This window comes from Megalops cyprinoides, chromosome 5 (genome assembly GCF_013368585.1).
Source record: "Megalops cyprinoides isolate fMegCyp1 chromosome 5, fMegCyp1.pri, whole genome shotgun sequence".
Taxonomy (NCBI): Eukaryota; Metazoa; Chordata; class Actinopteri; order Elopiformes; family Megalopidae; genus Megalops; species Megalops cyprinoides.
Genome location: NC_050587.1, coordinates 24,385,628 through 24,403,047, shown reverse-complemented (window position 1 = coordinate 24,403,047; position 17,420 = coordinate 24,385,628). Strand labels below are relative to the sequence as shown.

Genomic DNA, 17,420 nt, shown 5'->3' with positions numbered 1-17,420 from the left:
AATTGCATGAAGTGATCTCACTTCACATACGAGTTAACAGACATTCTGTTGCCTTCTGTTTAGAAATTTTTTGTGAGATGAATACAGTTTACATGTGTATTATTGGCATAGTTACATGTATATTATTGGCATTTCTTCAAAGAGAAATTAAAAGCTGACACAGAGAAAGAGAACAGTAGCCACTACAGGAATTGCAAAAGAACAGAATGTTACTTCTCTAGGGTTCCAAGCACTCCTGTTGATGAAGGAGAATAATATTTTGTTAAAAAGACATTTTGTTGGCATATTCAGGAAACTAAAAATTAAAAGCACGGCTAGTCACAAGGGTCTAACAAGGATGCATTATTGGGAACATTGTGTCTTCTTTATCTTGTTTCTATTCTAGAGAGGAACCCTGAGTTCAATGAACACCTGGTTTCCTCTCTGGAGAAACACGCTGCACCTTTGAATGTTTTTTTTTTTGCATTTAAAATACAATAAAGAAAAGGAAAATCTGAAAATAACTGTTTGGTTCTGTAGAAATCTGACCCACACCTCATAAAAGGGTTCTTTGCCACAAAGGCCTACAGCTGTTCACGCTAATCTCTGCTGTTTCCTCTTCCTGTTTCCTCTCGAGCTGTTGGAGTTACTCGCATCCCTGCATCCCTTTCCTACTTCAGAGCCTTCCTTAGCCGCCCATCCTCAGCCGGGCTGCAACGACCCTTAAGACTGCTGCCTCCATTAGCGGGATTCTGGCAACATCACACTGTATCTGTTATGAATTCAACCCCTTCTACTCTTTGAGGTCGGCCTGGGGGCCAGAGTGAAGCCACCGTACTTGGTCAACGTCATTTAGTTTCACGGGTTGCGAATGACATGCGTGAGGGCTGGAGCTGTCATTCAGTGCCGAGGCCACATCTGCCGGAGCGGCCACGCAGGGGTTGGCGGTGGCTGACGGAAACCGAAAGCCCGCGTGCGCACGCCAGGGCCCGCCGCACGCAACATCCAGGTTTCGCTGCAGGTGCGAAAGCGCCGTCGGCCCCCGAGGCGGAGCGGATCCGAGAGCGGCCCGCAAAGAAGCCCCACGACTCAGGTTTCAGAGGTCACGCTTCCTGTCTGACACGCTTTCGACGCTAACCAAAGCAAAATGTGAACAGGAAGCGAAACGGCACCTCGACCCTCTCTCTCTGAACACCCGGGCCACCCTGCTCGCCAGAGACCTTGCCTTTCTCAGTCTTTTTCATCAAGTACTGCCACACCCACCCTGGCCACAGGTCAAATCCTGTCCGGTTCATTGCTGTGGTCATCGCGAATGAGGCGCTCGGCCATTTAAACGCATCACAGAGGACAGGGATGTGTACTCATAAAGCTTGTGATGTAACGCATAAAAAGCAAAAAGTTTTACTCACTGTGTGTCTGAAGGAGGCCCAGAGGCCGTGGAAAGTTGTCTTTACTGGCCCCCACCTGCAAATGGGACACAGGGGAACATCAGGGCTTAATCCTGTGAGAAGGCCACAGACCTGACTTTGCACATTTGGAGAATACGTGCACATAGGCCATGTACATGTATTGTCACCATATGCACAGAGTGGTATGCATGAAACTGGCTTTGCCTATTTGTAATATATGATGAACACACATATATTAAAAAAATGTCTTTTAGATAACGGATTTTGCATTTCACCATATATTGACACAAAGATGACCCATTTATCCTCTGCACCAGAAACAGTGATATTAAGTTAGCTCTGTCTACCAGCCTTTATATGGACTTAGTTTAGAAACACAGGAGAGAGGCACCCATTTGATACATTTTTTGCTCCTTTGTTTCATCGATAACCACTCCACGCCTCTCATTTGCAGTACCCCATTGAACACGGGCTCCACAATGATCTTCCTGTTCCTCCACCCCACCCTTCAGAGAGTGCTATTGTTGGAACAGGGCTATGTCGTTAGCACTAACCTTGACTCCAGGCTCATGGCTGCAATCTTATCATGCTGCAATGGGACCCACACTAAGAGTCCAGAGGTAAATTATTAATTAGCCACAGCTGCTCTCTCCAACACAAGATTCTGGGAGGAAGAGGATTATGGGTAATACTAAGGGCCATGATAAGTGCAAAACACAGCCAAGGGGGAAAGGACGAGCTGCTTCAGGTTCTACTAAACATTTGTAATAGGAACTTATATTGACGTTTATCTGTTTCAACCACAATCAGGCCTCCTTCTCTTCCTTTTTTGACAGCCAAAAAAGCTAGGATTAAAAAGAAATGAATGATTCCCACTTCACAGTGGAGAGGTTCTGTACTGATCTTTCACTAATCTTGAATCACCACTGATCACTGATCACAAACACACACACACACACACACACACACAAACATGCACACAAAGAAACACACCAACCTGCATGTGTGCTGTGCACACACACACACACACACACTCACACACAGGAACACGGAGCTGCAGCTTTGCTGCCAGTCTCTCCGCCCTGGCCCACAGCCGACTCAGAGTCACCCCGCAGCGGCAGATAAGTTTCTCCAAAATAAATGGGGGGCGATAAGAGCATGCGTGCTTGTGTGATAATGGAGACCAAGCGTACCTATCGAACCAGGCTACTGAACACCCGACTCACAGAGGAGGGCGGCTGCGCAGCAAACTTCCCTGCCTCCGTGCCTTGCTCCCTGCTTCTGCCCTGGCTTTATCAATGGGCAATGCCACCAGCAGCATTAAAGCAGCCAAAGGAAACACACTGCTTTGATATTGCTTTTGGAAATTTGGGTTGGGTTTATTTCTCTTTCTACAGGCCTGCTGGTGGACAGCTCACTCTCAAAGGGGAAAGCCCTCTGCACACTGAGGGAGAACCACAGAGGCGAGACAGCAGCGCTTGACAGATCTCCTCCCCGAAACTGCTGTGTGCAGCTGGGGCAAGCGCAGTCATCTCTCATGCTGGAAGTGGAAACATATCTATCATACTTACACACAATTACAATGCCACTCTCAAGGGCTCAAGATTTATAGACAACACAGGAATGCGGTTTCCAGGGCTCCTTTCACAGCGTCGAGACCGGCTTGTATGGACACGATCTGAGAATAAACACAGGAGATAATCCTGGAGACAGCCTTCGGCCTATTTTTGCTTTAGTTCCATTTCGATTTTATTTTTTATTTTTTTTTCCTTCCTTCTTCGGTTTCCACTGAACAAAACATTCAATCAAATACCTCCTTTCTTGTTTTCATCTCCTTGGAACTGCAATTTTACAGAAACTGTCTCTTAAACATACACACATGAACCTACACAAATACACACACACACACCAGCACCAAGAACCACACACATCAATACATATATACTTGTACATTCACAAACACACATGCAAATACCATACACACACACACACACACATATATGCACACACACACATACATGCACATATTCACGAAATTTACCAGGATATATTTTTATATGGAGCTTGTTCAAGTCTACCTCTGCCTGGTTCCAGAATGCTATATAGATACACCTGTGTGGTGTGTGTTTTACATTGTGGGGGTATAGGATCTTGGGGGGTTGTGTGTATCTAGCTTTTGGCACAAGCACCCAAGGGCACAGTCATTAGGTGAGAGAGACTCACCATACAGACACGCAGACTTGTAACATCATTACATTTCTATGAATCATAAGCAAATGGCCACTTCTGCAGCACTGTGAAGACGTGATTGATACAGATGTAAGCAAGCCTACAGTTGAGAGCACAACCTGCAAGACAGGCTTTGTCAAATCATTTCTTCTTGTGGTAATGTCAAGCCATTTTCCTGTAAAGCTTCACATAAAAATCCAAATATGCTGAAAGGAAAATAACACAGGACAAGTTAGACCAGGGTAACTCAAGCCTAGTCCTGGAGGGCCAAGGCATCCATAGGCTTTTATTCTAGCCAGGCCCATTCATAGAATCATTGTTTTCATTGAACCAATTTTGCATTCCTCCCTAGTTCTAAGAACTGCAGTGGTGTAAATCGCAGGAAAAGCAATTTGATTGCTGCAACTGAGTAGCTCTGAATTAAGAGAGAAAGAGAGAGAGAGAGATCACAGATTCAGTGAGTCCCCTCTGCGCAGCATGCATGCTGCGGCAGGAATGAGACGTGCATTTTGCCAGGGAAGGCTCTGCAGAAACGGCATGATGGACCACAGCTCCGCTTTTTCCCACGATTCCCCCGGTCTGGCTTCAGGAAGCTCCTCGGCCCGCTCTCTGACACGGCAGGCAATTCTTCCCCATTACTCATGCCATTGGAATCATCGAACAGGATTTCCAGACTTACCCATACTTCGCACAATGGAGCAAGCAAACTGAACCCATCCACCCCCCCACCCACCCACACACACACACACACACACACACACACACACACACACACACACACCTCCTCCACCTCGCCCCACTCCCAGCTAAAAAAAAAGGAAAGAAGAAAAAGAAAACCAAAACAAACGAGTCAGTTCCTGCCTGAAGGGGAAGAGCAACAGATGGGATTTGAGTCGTTCCTTTAAAAGACAAAAAAAAAAAAAAACATTTACTGGATGTGTCCCACTGAACTATATTACTGTGTGTGTGTGTGTTCCTGCGGGGGGGTGTTGCCTTGCAACTGGCTGAGAGAGACGCCCCCCCCAATTATGCGCCCCTACCAATTGACAAAAACAGTCTCTGACTCTGCTCAACTTTCACCCCATTTTCTCAAGTTAGAGAGCTGTACTGCTAAACCTGGGGAATGTAGATATACTCCACAAAACCAACCTCCCCAACACACACACACACATAAACACACACTCTCAGATGGTCACATTTACACACACAAAATAAAGTAACGATTATTTGTGTGTCTGACTTGAAAGAGCACAGTGGGATAAAAGCAATATTATTTTACAGTTTACTTTCTCAATGCCCACATCAGTATCTCAGTCTCTCAGAGATGTTGGCTCTGTGACCAACAGGAAACTGGGCCCTGAAGGAGTGCTTAATGATTCAGTGCGACAGCCCAGAGGCTCTCTGGTCCAATCAGAAGACATCAGTGGCAGATGTCTTTTTTTTCTCTTGAAGTGAAAGTTCAATCCTGGTGTAACTGCAGTCGTCTCCCACTTGTGCGTGACAGCAGGTAACCGCGGAAACAGTGCTGGCCACAGATGCAGCTCGAGAGAGAAACTGCGCTGATAGAGGTGGCGGTTCCCCCTGTGCCACAGGGTTCAAGGCCTTCCCGCCTGACGTCCTCCTCGCTGCAGACGACAGACGCGGAAAACCGCCAAAAAACGAAAAAATGCTCTCTGCAGAAACGCTTGTCCTGCTCCAATTCAGAAAAGCATTTGTTAGAAAGTAATGGATACGTAAAAAAAAACACACATGAAATAGGGAATATACCAATGCCAAAATCTGGGATTCAAACAGGAGAACTAAAGACGGGTAAACAAAAAGGGCTAACACGCAATCCCCCAATCGTGAAGATCGTTTAAGTCTATGCAGATGCCAAGCCAAACCAAGCCAAGCCAACCAGCCCTAAAGCCCATAAAACAGGGTTCAAAAACTCCCAAAATTGTCAGCTCACTGTTAGCCAAGAGGGGAGGGGTTGTGGGATATATCTAGACCACAGCCAACCCATTTCACCGAGCAGAGACTAAAAACACTCTGCTACAGCAAGGGTGCTGTCTTTACTTAAATTCCAGCAGCAATGGAGGTGGGACAGAAGGCCTACAATGACATCCGCCCACTGCAAACTGCGATTGGATTTCATAAAGAGGCCAGTGTTGGACTGCAGGGCTTTGATCAACAGGGCAAGAAACATAGCACCACATTGAACCAAGCAAGATGCCACCGTCTAAGCTATGCAAGATGCCACCCGCTGAAACGGGCACGATGCCACCCGCTGAAACGGGCAAGATGCCACCCGCTGAAATGGGCAAAATCTGTCTTTGGGAATGTTGACGAAAGCTGTTCTTAAACAAAAGTCATTACGAGTTCTTGTTTTCTTGTTTTCTCTTACTTCTGTTCTTTTCAAACATTTCACATTGGTGATGATGCCTGGACTTTCAGATTTCTGGGACTTTAGGAACTGTGTAAGGGAATTTTGGGATGTGTCTGTTGCAGCTCTTACAAGTGATTCAATCCCCATTCAGATAAGAACTCAAAGACAGAAAAACAGGATGGCACAAAAAATAATCCACAAAAGAAATAACAAAACTACAGAAGATGATTATCTACCTGATTTTGGCCACCTGCCAACTATGTATTCTCCGTGTTCTGAGTAACACTACCTACGGCACACATTCATAGGAAAATTCATTTGTGAGAAAGGAATCCAAAGTTCATGGTATAAGTATAAAGTATAAAGAAATAAACTATAACTATATAACTATAATAAACTACTACCTAAAATCTGATTTTAAGCCAAAGAAAAATATATATTTAAAACATGTACACACACACAAACACACCTTTACCCAGGACAGAATGTCATGTGCAGAAGCTCACTCTGCCCTTCAGGGCAATAAAATAATGACTTAATTTGTGTTTGCTTGTAGTGACTTGTACTGACTCAGCTATTCCCAGCTAGGACTGGCAAAATATATGATGAATTCCATTAGTGGTTGGCATTGAAAACAAAAATGGTGTGGTTTTCTGCTGGAGACACAGCAACGGTCATGTGGCCACAAAAACATCCTCTCTCTGTAGGTACCAGAACTAACCTTTACCCTGAGTCTCTTTACAGCTCCTTAGACCAAGGGCGTTCTTAGGTGGTATTTTTTTTCCCACATTTTATATAACTGTTTCCATATAACGGCACAAGTAACTGCTTAGAAACCTGACTGGCTGTACCTTGTCATCAATGCAGTTTGTGGTTGGATCAAACATTCAACTGTTTCGCTGAACAAAAGGAAAGCTCCATATCACCGCTTTGCATGGAGATGAGGACACAGATCTCCTCTTTCATCTGTGAGAAACCCTCCGCACCTGAAATCAAAGCTGGGCCGTGCGCCCTTTGCTCGTCTATGGTCATATCTGATGTTCAGCCACCCACAGGCAGCTCACCTTATTCCTCAGAACAACACACACTCCCACTCCCCCTTCAGCCCTTGAATGGAAATTCCAACGAAAAGGGAACAACTATCCCGCTCTAAACTATCAGTTGTCACCATTGTGCAAGACTGAACAATTCAGAGAAGAGCAGAGCAGGGAGAATGCTTTCTTTTGAAGTAAATTTGACACCGTATTAAAGGACTACACAATACATGTTATGTCTGTATAGTGACACCGTTAAGGAAATGAAAAAGCTTTCAAACAACATGGCTGCGATTCAGGTGCTAGGGTGTTTGTTACATCTCTAATTACAGAGAATTAAAATTGTGGAGGACGGTGACCTTGTTGCCAGGAGGCAGTTAAGGCAGTTAAGTTTAAATGCAAAAATCCATACTATACTTGTTTCTTCGTTTGTGTCAATACTTCTGGATGGCAACTTTATTCTGTGAACATTACTCATAATTCAGCAATGCAAAAGCCTTATACTGTACAGCTGGACAAAATATGGCATCAGCCTCAATTCACTTTTTTAGCACAATGTGGACAGCTTTGTTACAAATTGCACGATTATACTGTTATACCTGCACACCAGAATTTACACTTATGTTCTCTTGCACTTGAAGTTGCTCTGGATAAGACCGTCTGCTAAATGCATGTAATTATAGAATATATTTCAGAGTATCCTAGGGTATCAATTTTCTTTAGTTCTAATTCTAGGTCTTAAGTGCCATTTCAAGGTTGTCAATGCTACAGAAATACTCTAGCTTAGCTAGATTTGGTAGAGTTAGGTAGCTATCCAACTTGCTAAAGTTAGTTCATCTCGCTAACTTTACCTACTTATCATTATAAACATACTGTCTGTACCTTGTTTTTGGTACTGCAGGGTTTTTGGTTATTTAGCCATAATTACATCAAAAAACAAAGAAAATTTGTTCCACTGCCATGGGCTCCTGGTCATCGGCGGCTGATGACATGGCCAGGATCGGACCCCAGCTGTAGAGCTTACAAAGTGAAACGCCTTGTCCACTGAGCTACTTGGGAGCCCACAATTACAGGATATAACAGTAATTTAAGTTTTGCCTGCACACTGCAGGGCTGTGGAAGCAAACCATAAACCTGTATTTCTACATGTACAGGAAAAGCTGACGCTGACAGTGGAACCAAAGAGGAAGATGCAGGAAGTGAGAGGTGGGAAACAGCATCATCCAGAGCGCTGGTCTTAGTGAAACAGTTTACCTGGGGAGGGACAGGTTTTAGCACAGGTGCTGTGACCACAAGGACAGTTAACAAAAGCAGTAGTGGCAGTTTTAATGATTAAGGCCCAGCTATGAACATATCTCTTCTTGCTTTGCCTGACTGCATGAGACAAGTTGTTTTCTATGTGGAAAGAGAAGTGCCTGGCTGCAGAGAACTCTGTCCAGAAAAGCTGCCCTGACCAAAACCATTGTGTTAATGTTATTATTATTGGCATTTAGCAGACACTCGTATCCAGAGTGACTTACATCAGTTACAGGTTTTTACAGTGTTATCCATTTACACAGCTGGATATTTACTAAGGCGATTATGGGTTAAGTACCTTGCCCAAGGGTACAGCAGCAGTGCCCCTGTGGGGATTCGAGCCTGCAACCTTTCAGTTACAAGTCCTGCTCCTTAGCCACTATGCTACACTGCCACCCCCACTGGTCTCTAATTCTAACTATAATCCCGACTCTTAACCTTACACTTATGCCCTTCAATACGATATTTCACTAAATAAAAACAACATACTGCTCCCTACTGTCTTTCATGCATGTGCCCCCTGTTCTAATCAATTCTAACAACTGCTATAAAAACAAACTTGACTGCTTTGTTCATGACAGTTAACCAAAAACGGGGAGCAGTTAGAAGCATCTGGCATCTATAGATGTGATCGCTTGGATGAGGGGGTGTCTGCAGCCAGTGACTACTGAACTTCTTATGGGTGTTTCTGCCCAGTAACCCATCATTCATACCACAGGCCTCCCCAACCCAACCCCCCAACTCTGCTACCACAACTGCCCATATTACAACATCACAATCCCCAAAGAAACAGGGCTCTCACTCACTCCTTCTCGCATGGCAACCTACAACCTCAGGCAGTCACCAAAACATCCACCAATTACAGCCCTCATGCAAACTGGTGTCATTTATGTTGTTAAGTGTACTCATAAACAACATTTTAAGCAACAATAAAATTCCCGTCCTTGTTTTAAAATTTTACATCATGCGTAAAAATCTATTTTGAAACCCAAATAAAAAGAATAAATACCAAGTGCAGGAAAATGGTGTCTTGTGGCCTGGGATAATCGACAGGTTTTGAGGAGCTGTGGAAATGCAGCATGACCCTCTGACATATATCTGTCTGGAATGGGTCATGCTGCTAAAGTTTGGCCTTCTACATTCCACACTTAGATTTTATGCAGAGTGTCTGATTGGTCAGCGTCCGTTCAATCAAACATGCTTCAGGGCAAGGGCATGGAAAGTCAGAAAGGGGCTGTTATGATTGGCTGAGAAAGGTTGTCCTATCATGGGTTAGCAATGCTCTGAGACTAAGCCATCTCTAATATCCCACTTATGAAGCAGTAGGACAAACCAAAATAGGGCACCCTTTCCAGACTAAGGTGTAATCAGCCTTTATAAAGTATATGTCTGCTGAGCATCTTAGTGGGGACAGAAGCCAAAAAAACTCTCATTTGCAGCCCTGGGAATGTCCTGTTTCAGTAGACTGTTTCAAGACTGAAGATGCTGAGAGATATGATTGATGAACATGCACTCCACACTACTGTATAAGAGAGGATAATCAATTTCCACCAAATTGATAAGCCCTGCTGATATTAAAAGCCATTGCATGAACTTGAGCCTAACACTGTGTTTCACATAAACATGTCATCTTTCAGCCACCAGGTGTGAGAGACAGATATGATGTCATCCCCCCAGAAAAACACAGCATAAACACATGTGACATCTGTTCCCAAATGGGTGTGTTGGGGGGATGGTCATATTTTGGATGGGAGAAGAAAAATTCAGTCCTGGTAAATCAGTACTATCCCTTTCTGTCACTGTCACAAACAAGTCACATGGAGTTTCCAAAAGAGATTTATTTCCTTATTTATTTATGTCAAAGCCTGTTCAGTTTACAGCAAGCATTTATTTATTTTCAGGCCCACACCTTTCGGTATGAGGAATGGACCACTTTTTTGTCCACACAGATGTAAACAGCATGTAGCCGTTTCTACGATCATCCTCTGGACAACCAGCTTTTCTAGTTTCTTTATTTTTATTGTTGTCAGAATTCTTCTGGTTATGTCAGTTCAAGCCCACAGAACCAACTAAGGTCCACCCATTGACAGAACCCTTAATGTTGCAAACGCTACACTCATTCAGTTCTACATGCGAAAGAGGCTCATTGGCTGTTTTTCCTTCTTCAAATGGCTTTCAATGACAGCAGCACCCAGAAATGGCCCGCTCCATGTAAGGTGTGGCGCTAGCCGTGTGCCAGCTCCGCGTCCAAGCTTTGGGGTGAGTCCCTCCAGGCAGACAGGGATAGAGTTTCCGTCAAGGTGTCAGACAGCACCAAGTTAATGTGTGGGCAGGATGGGACAAAAATAAAGACCAGGGGGGTCTAAATAGAGTTTTAGCCTGTCATGCAACAGCTGCGCTGCATTAAATTAAATAACCAGGAAAATCAAGATTGCTGGATCAAAAACACTTCATCAGCAATCAGGTGACCGCCAAAGAGTCCGTTTGGAGTTTGTTTAAACACAGGTTCAGACAGAAGCCAGTGGAGGTGATTCCAAAATCAACAAGTAAAAAAAAAGCACAAATGAATTCACTTGAATTGAACAGCTCCAGAATGTGTCTCTGCTAGACTGGTGTTTTGAGCCTTTTTTTTTTCTAATGAATTTCCAAGTAGAAACACCTGGTAAAATACACAGGGTGATGCCTCCTTGCCTTCTTGTTAAAATCCTGCATGATTAACTTCCTGCCTCTAGCTATCCGCTCAGATCCAGTAAGGTCAAAACAAATATGCGAAAAATTGTGTGAACAAGACGTCGTTGCACAGCACTTCCAGCCTGATTGGCAGGACAAACAATACCTTGTTTTGCATGAATCTGACTCGCCCGGGAGCTCAGACAGAGAGGGGATAGAACCGGGGGCGGAAACCCCCTTTCGGTGCAGACACACGTGGCTCTGGCCCTCGTCCATAAACCAGCTGACACGTGACTAATTTTAGAAGGTATTCGGTCCGGTATGTCAGTGCATCTTTACCCCTCCGCCACCCCCTCGGCCGTGCTCCAGCGTGACCTTAACACGCGTGTCATGTTTATCTTCCTACAACATCAGTGAAAGATAAGTATGATTGAGCCCATGCAGCGAACCCCTCAATGCGTGCTTCCCATTCTCGCTGCGAAGGACTCATGCATGCCCTCGCCTCTTCCTATCCTGTAAAAAGCAACTTCTGTGCAAGGACAGCTGTCCCTGTTAATGTAAAGTCGCCATTCAATCTAACTGCGATGCGCAATGTCTTTAACATTCAGCCACAGGTTTCAGAAAATGCTGCACCCCCCCCGGTGTGTGTTCCTCACACAATGTTTTTCTTCATTTCCACAATAATGCCAAGCCAGTCATTTTGAGTAAGGGATGAAAAATGTAACACTCACTGTGAAGTTGTCATGAAAAGTCAAGGACAATGCATGTAACAGCGTATTCTGCTACGGGTTTTGGACAACCACCCCTGACAAAAAAAAAACACACCTCATAATTACCCCAGGGTCACCAGCTCAGGGAACCAGTTGCACTCTTGTTCTGTCTCAAGAAGGGTAACGTCCGTAGTACACGTCCACATATTCATTCATATTTCTAAACTACAAGTGTATTGCTGTTAGATTGCACAGAGCCTTTGTATCAGTACCCTTTCAACACTGTCGACTGAGTGCAGAAGATCAGCTCCCTGTGTCAGTGGAATTCAGGTGCTTATCAGCTACATTGATATCCACTGCAGGGACTGCCATTCCCTGCTCTTTATTATATTATTAATAATATGTTGAAAAACAACACAGGACATGGCACTTGTCTAACCCTTTCTTTTCTGTTCCTATTCACTCCAGTGTTCTGTCTTGCTGCTGGACAGGAGACCAAAGAAAATCAGCTAAGTTGAGCTGGACCAAGTGCAGGTACTACACTGTATTTTTCCTCTATATACAAAAAAGCCACGGGTACCCTGTAATCCAGAGAAATTGGAACTTAGAAAACTTCAATCACAACAGCACCACTTGTAAAGGTATGACCTTGGAGCCAGAGTTTTTGAGATGGTTCTCACATTTTCTCCAAAGGGCCCCTCAAAAAAGTGTTCTGTTCTGACCAGTTAGAGCATATCAGGTCTCCCCTGTAACCCAGAAATTCTCCTCTCGTCGAGTTCTTCTATCTACTGTCAGAACTGAAATCCAGTTGGTGTTTGATGTGATATACAGCTTCATAACCTCTTTATACTCACATAGTTGACATATTTTACCTTTAAGAAGAAAAAATACATACCCAAAAGCTGTACCGTGTAAATTGCTTTCTACATTTAAAATGATCGATTTCCTAATGAAATGGAAATGAATAAATGAATACGTGGAATAATTCGCAATTTAGACACTTTTTCCCTCAATTTATGGACAACATTTTGAGACCGTTAAATCCAGCACTAATGGAAATCTCACGGTTGTTTTGTTTATTGTCGGCATGCTACGATGTGACAAACCAAATTATAGTTAAGTGACTAAAACAATGCGTCAGATCAAGACATTACCTTGTACTGCCACAGAAGTTTGCTACGGAGCGCATGACGTGAGAAAGTGGAAGATTCAGTCTAACTGCAAAAAATATAGGCATATGGTTACCTTTTTAAAAACGAAACCAAGCTGTACGCCTGTTAGATTAAGAATTTGCCTATTGTCATTTCGAGTAATAAATTAGGCCCATATAAAGTAAGGCAAATATTTAGACTACCAATATTCGCACCGAATTTCTCCTTTAGCATTTTATAGGCTATTCAACTTGAACGAGGTTCAGATACTTGTGTTTAAATTTTATTTTAAATAAAATAAACTGGAATAAAACAAACCGTTCTTCAACGTGAATGCCAATAACCCGAGTGAAATCAATGTATGGAAACTCCACTTATATTGGCTAACCCCGTAAATTCATCTCACGAACTATTATTGCGACACAGTCCAGCTGCGGGGATTCCACAGATTTTTTTTTTTTTTTTTTTTACTGTCGAAAATGCCCCATTTTAACTTTGCAACTACAAGACGGCGCTTTGATCCAGCATGTGCAAAATACATCCACACATGAAAATATGTAAGCATTTATAAGACTACATCTACCCAAATGTGACCGTGCAACAGCAGTAGCCCCAGCACCCACTTGTGACAACTGGCACATTAGCCTGGTGGAATAATCCAATTCCAGTCCTATCCATTTTAAACAAAGACGTCGGGGTCGCTGAAATCGGCATATTCTGTTATTGACGCTATGGCATTTTCCACATAATGACCTAGTTCTAAAGTACACCAGTCTGCCTTGTTTTCATGTGGCATTTAGCATCTGCTGAAATAGGGATAAAAGGGGGCATATCCTGTATTGGGGACTACAAACTGTTCAGATAAGAGCACCGAAGCCCGTTGATTTGCTAAGGCGTGTAAAATGCATAATCAAAAAATAAAGTTAACTCGTTTACAAAAAACAAATCGCGCAAAATGGTGCACGACACTACGAGGGTCGTTGTTTACAGTGTGCGCGCGGCGAAAGGCTGCACGCGAGAATGACAGCTAGAGCTCTCGCTGCGGTGTTACTTTTGTCGTCGGGTCCTAGAATGTAAAGTTTAAAAGAGAAGTACAGCACCGACGGCGCAAACAATAAAACAACAGGCTGCGTCCTACCTGTGTTCGCAGAGGGAAGTTGCTTTAGAAGGCCGTGTGGAATACGGAAAGTTTAAACATGGCAGTTACATTAATCCGCGTTGAGCAATTTCTATTTTAACTGTACAAAAGTCCACACTGACTCGCTCACTCACTCCCTCGCGCAGCCTCTCTCCAGCTCACCCTCCCCCTCCCTCTCGGTTTAACTCTCCCTCTCTCTCTCCTCTCTCTCTCTCTCTCTCTCTCTCTCTCACTCTCTCTCTCTCCAACTGTCTCAGCATGTTCCAGTATACATGCCACGCAGGCCTATTTAGAGTTGTACATAAATGTTTTATTCTTCACTGTTGGGGAATGCGTTGAAATTTACAAAACAAGGAGGGGGGCTTTCAGTATACAACTAAAACTAAAAACGATACATTGCAATGTCTTTATTTGGGCATTTGATCAATTGTAGAATGCTAATTAAACGTGACAAAGCTTTCTCACAGTAATAAAACCTAATCAAATCAAGATACTTTGATGTGCTGTCTAGCCTCATACAAGTCAATTATCGCTTTAGAGCATCATCAGATGCTCCATGAGCATTCATACAACACGTTCAAGGGCTGAGTAGTATCTCATTTAAGACAGGCACTGGAAACTGAGATAATAGCATTAGTAATGGTCATTAGTCATGCTAATAACATTAGTAAATGTTTATAATGTTTTATTAATGCATTAGTTAATGCATACATTTAATTCAACATCTTATATTTTAATACAACAATGGCAGACCAGACTAACAACAATCTCAGACCAGTTCTCACACTCACTGGTCTGGGAGTGTTGTCTGTCTGGTATGACACTGTTGCTCATTTAACTTGAATGGATACACTTATGTTCTGTTGGAAGTCACTCTGGAAAAGAACGTCTGCTAAATGCATGTAATGTAATATAATGTACATTTATCGCTCCCCTTTTCTCCACTATTAGACATCATCACGAGGTTGGTGGTTAATAAAATTCATGAAAAAAAAGAATACTTGTTTGGATTTATTACTCAATGTTGACAAAAAAGCCCCACAAAGTTAAGATTAAAAGATCCCTTTTAGAGGAGCAGGACTGCCTGCTTGTTTCTCAAATATACAAGTGCCGTTCTCATTTTCAGATCTCCGGCATCAAAAAAACTTGACTTCAAACTTATAATTCACAAAGGGATCGTGCCACAAATGCAATTTCGTTAACAGTGATCATGTCCACTCATGGATATTATCAACGTACTTAAACCACACAGGGATGTATACAATGGGAGGCACTAATGTGATAGTAGAAAGTTAAAATATGGCAGCGCTGCACAAAGCAATATAAGATATATGGAGTAAAAATGAAAAATGTGTGTTAAGACACCTCTCGGTCTACACGTTGTCAAAAGCCCCCTTTGAAGTAAAATCGATTTAATGCTTACATGGGAAAGGTTATACATGAATATTTTTGTTTCCTTTTTCATGCTTGCCAACGCATGCACAGTGTGTGCTGGAAATGTCAGTCTATCAAGGCTGAGCTCTGATAAACAAAGACTCTTTCCCCTCCTGCAGTGAAATCACCCTGTGTTGTGCTGGAATGTTTTCTTTTTAAAATCCATTCGTTAATCAGCATGGTGCCATCCCTGGGTAAACTGTCTAAGTGGTGTCTTAAGAATAACCAATGATGACAACAGGTGACATCTGCACCGTCTGGATCAAACCAAAACAAACAGTAGCTTTCCCATTTACACGGCCAACTTAAATTGCGCCAGAAATCATGAGAATGCTTCTGTCACCTCTCCTCATTATCCTCTCATCTTGGTTGTAAATTTTGCTTTTATCATTTTTTTATCTTTTTCATTATTTCACCTCTTTATTTTGTTCTCTTTTTGTACAGTCCCCAGGGCAGGGTGGATTGAGTTGATGCGTCCTTCACTGACTGCTCATTTGAAGTTGTCTCTCATCATGAGCAAGCTCATTGTGTCATGCAGTTTCAAGGAAGATCAGTAATGTTGAAATTTTTTTCCAGAATCCCCTGCACAAAACCCAGCCCACCCACTCCCTCCTCCCCCACACCACCCAAAAAAAGAAATTGCCAAACTGGCTCACTCATCATTTTCAGCAAAGAATGATGAACACATTTCTGTCAATGATTCTGAAACTGATTCACAAATGCATGGTTAGCTTTACATTATTATTTACAGTTTGATTTGTGTGAACATAGCAGCAGGATTTTGGGAGCTGGATCAACCAGTTTATTGTGGCTTGCAGCGCGGAGCGTTCATTAGCACTGACTTGATAATCCCCTTCTTTTTCCTGCCTGTCATCACTGCCTGCTTCCTGTACAGGTGGCCAGTATACTGCCAGATCTGGACACTGACAGTTCATCACTTAAACCACTGACAGCATTATCCTTTCACTGGCTGCCTTGGCCCAAGGCCTCATTGTTGGAAAGGGGAAGTTCAGAGTCTCTGGCTCGGTCTGTGAAGATGCAGGTTCTGATACCAACAGAGGTTAACTGCAGGGTTACTAACCTCTCGAAGAAGAAGCACAGACCAGTGCATCACAACAACCCACCTGTTTTTCTCTTTTGTTGAATTCTTTTGGCCTCTTACCTCTGCATGTCCACTCCATGATAACAATCGCACTGTATAGTTCCTGCTTCACCTACTCGGTTTAAGCGCTTCCTGTTGGGTGCATGTGATCAATGGTATGCAGCATAAATCTCACACCAAAAATAAGCATGTTTTCTTCCCTGGCTCTTTGTTGATGACTGCCTTGATAAGCACGATTCTTGTAAGCTTTTTTAAATTCCCTATTTCTCCATCATTCTTCCCAGCCTAACTCCCTGCGGCTATGTGTGTTGTGAAACACCATGAAAATGATTAGCAGCACAGAAGGGAAATTAGGCAAACCGGTTTAAGGATCGAAGTTGGGCATGCGGCTACAGGTCTTGTGTGTTGCTGCAATCAAAAGAAGAATTAAAAAAACAGAGATAAGGCTCAAAGGAGAGAGAGAGAGAGAGAGAAAGCACTGGGAATACACCAGGAAACTCCTCTGCACAGCCCGTGTCAGCCATAATTAACAATTATCTGGTGCAAAACAGTGGATTTTTAGGAGTTCAAATCCCGGTGGAGATGGTGTTGTTACAATTTATTTCAATTGTTAAATTATTTCAGTGATGAAACTGTCGCTAAATTAAGTGAGGCTAAATTCTGTAAGACTAGAAATGTTGCCAGTCACACCTAATGGAGGTGAATTGTCAAACATTTACATTACATTTACATTTATTCATTTAGCAGACGCTCTTATCCAAAGTGACGACATGCTGTGACAGCATGTGATACGTGTTGGAAGGAAGAACATTATTAAAAAAAAAACAACTCATAACTGGAACAGGTTTCTTTCAAAAACTATGGCCTTTCCAAGAGACATTACCTTTTGGCTCTAATCTA

At 43.0% G+C, this 17,420-nt stretch overlaps 1 protein-coding gene across 4 annotated transcripts in view; it reads right to left on the bottom strand.

Moving 5' to 3' along the window:
- Positions 1-14,100, bottom strand: part of LOC118778545 (serine/threonine-protein kinase Nek6-like) — a 37,578-nt gene extending 23,478 nt beyond the window's left edge. The window contains exons 1-3 of one of the 4 annotated variants that reach the window (XM_036530131.1): positions 13,985-14,100; positions 11,717-11,790; positions 1,389-1,443 (exon numbers count right to left, since the gene is read on the bottom strand). The gene's annotated coding sequence lies outside the window, so the exon portion shown is untranslated. Of the gene's footprint in view, positions 1-1,388; positions 1,444-2,959; positions 3,047-9,324; positions 9,424-11,716; positions 11,791-13,984 lie in introns of those variants that run through there. The other 3 variants (XM_036530130.1, XM_036530133.1, XM_036530132.1) reach the window with 3 other exon arrangements.
- Between the last annotated feature and the right edge of the window lie 3,320 nt (positions 14,101-17,420).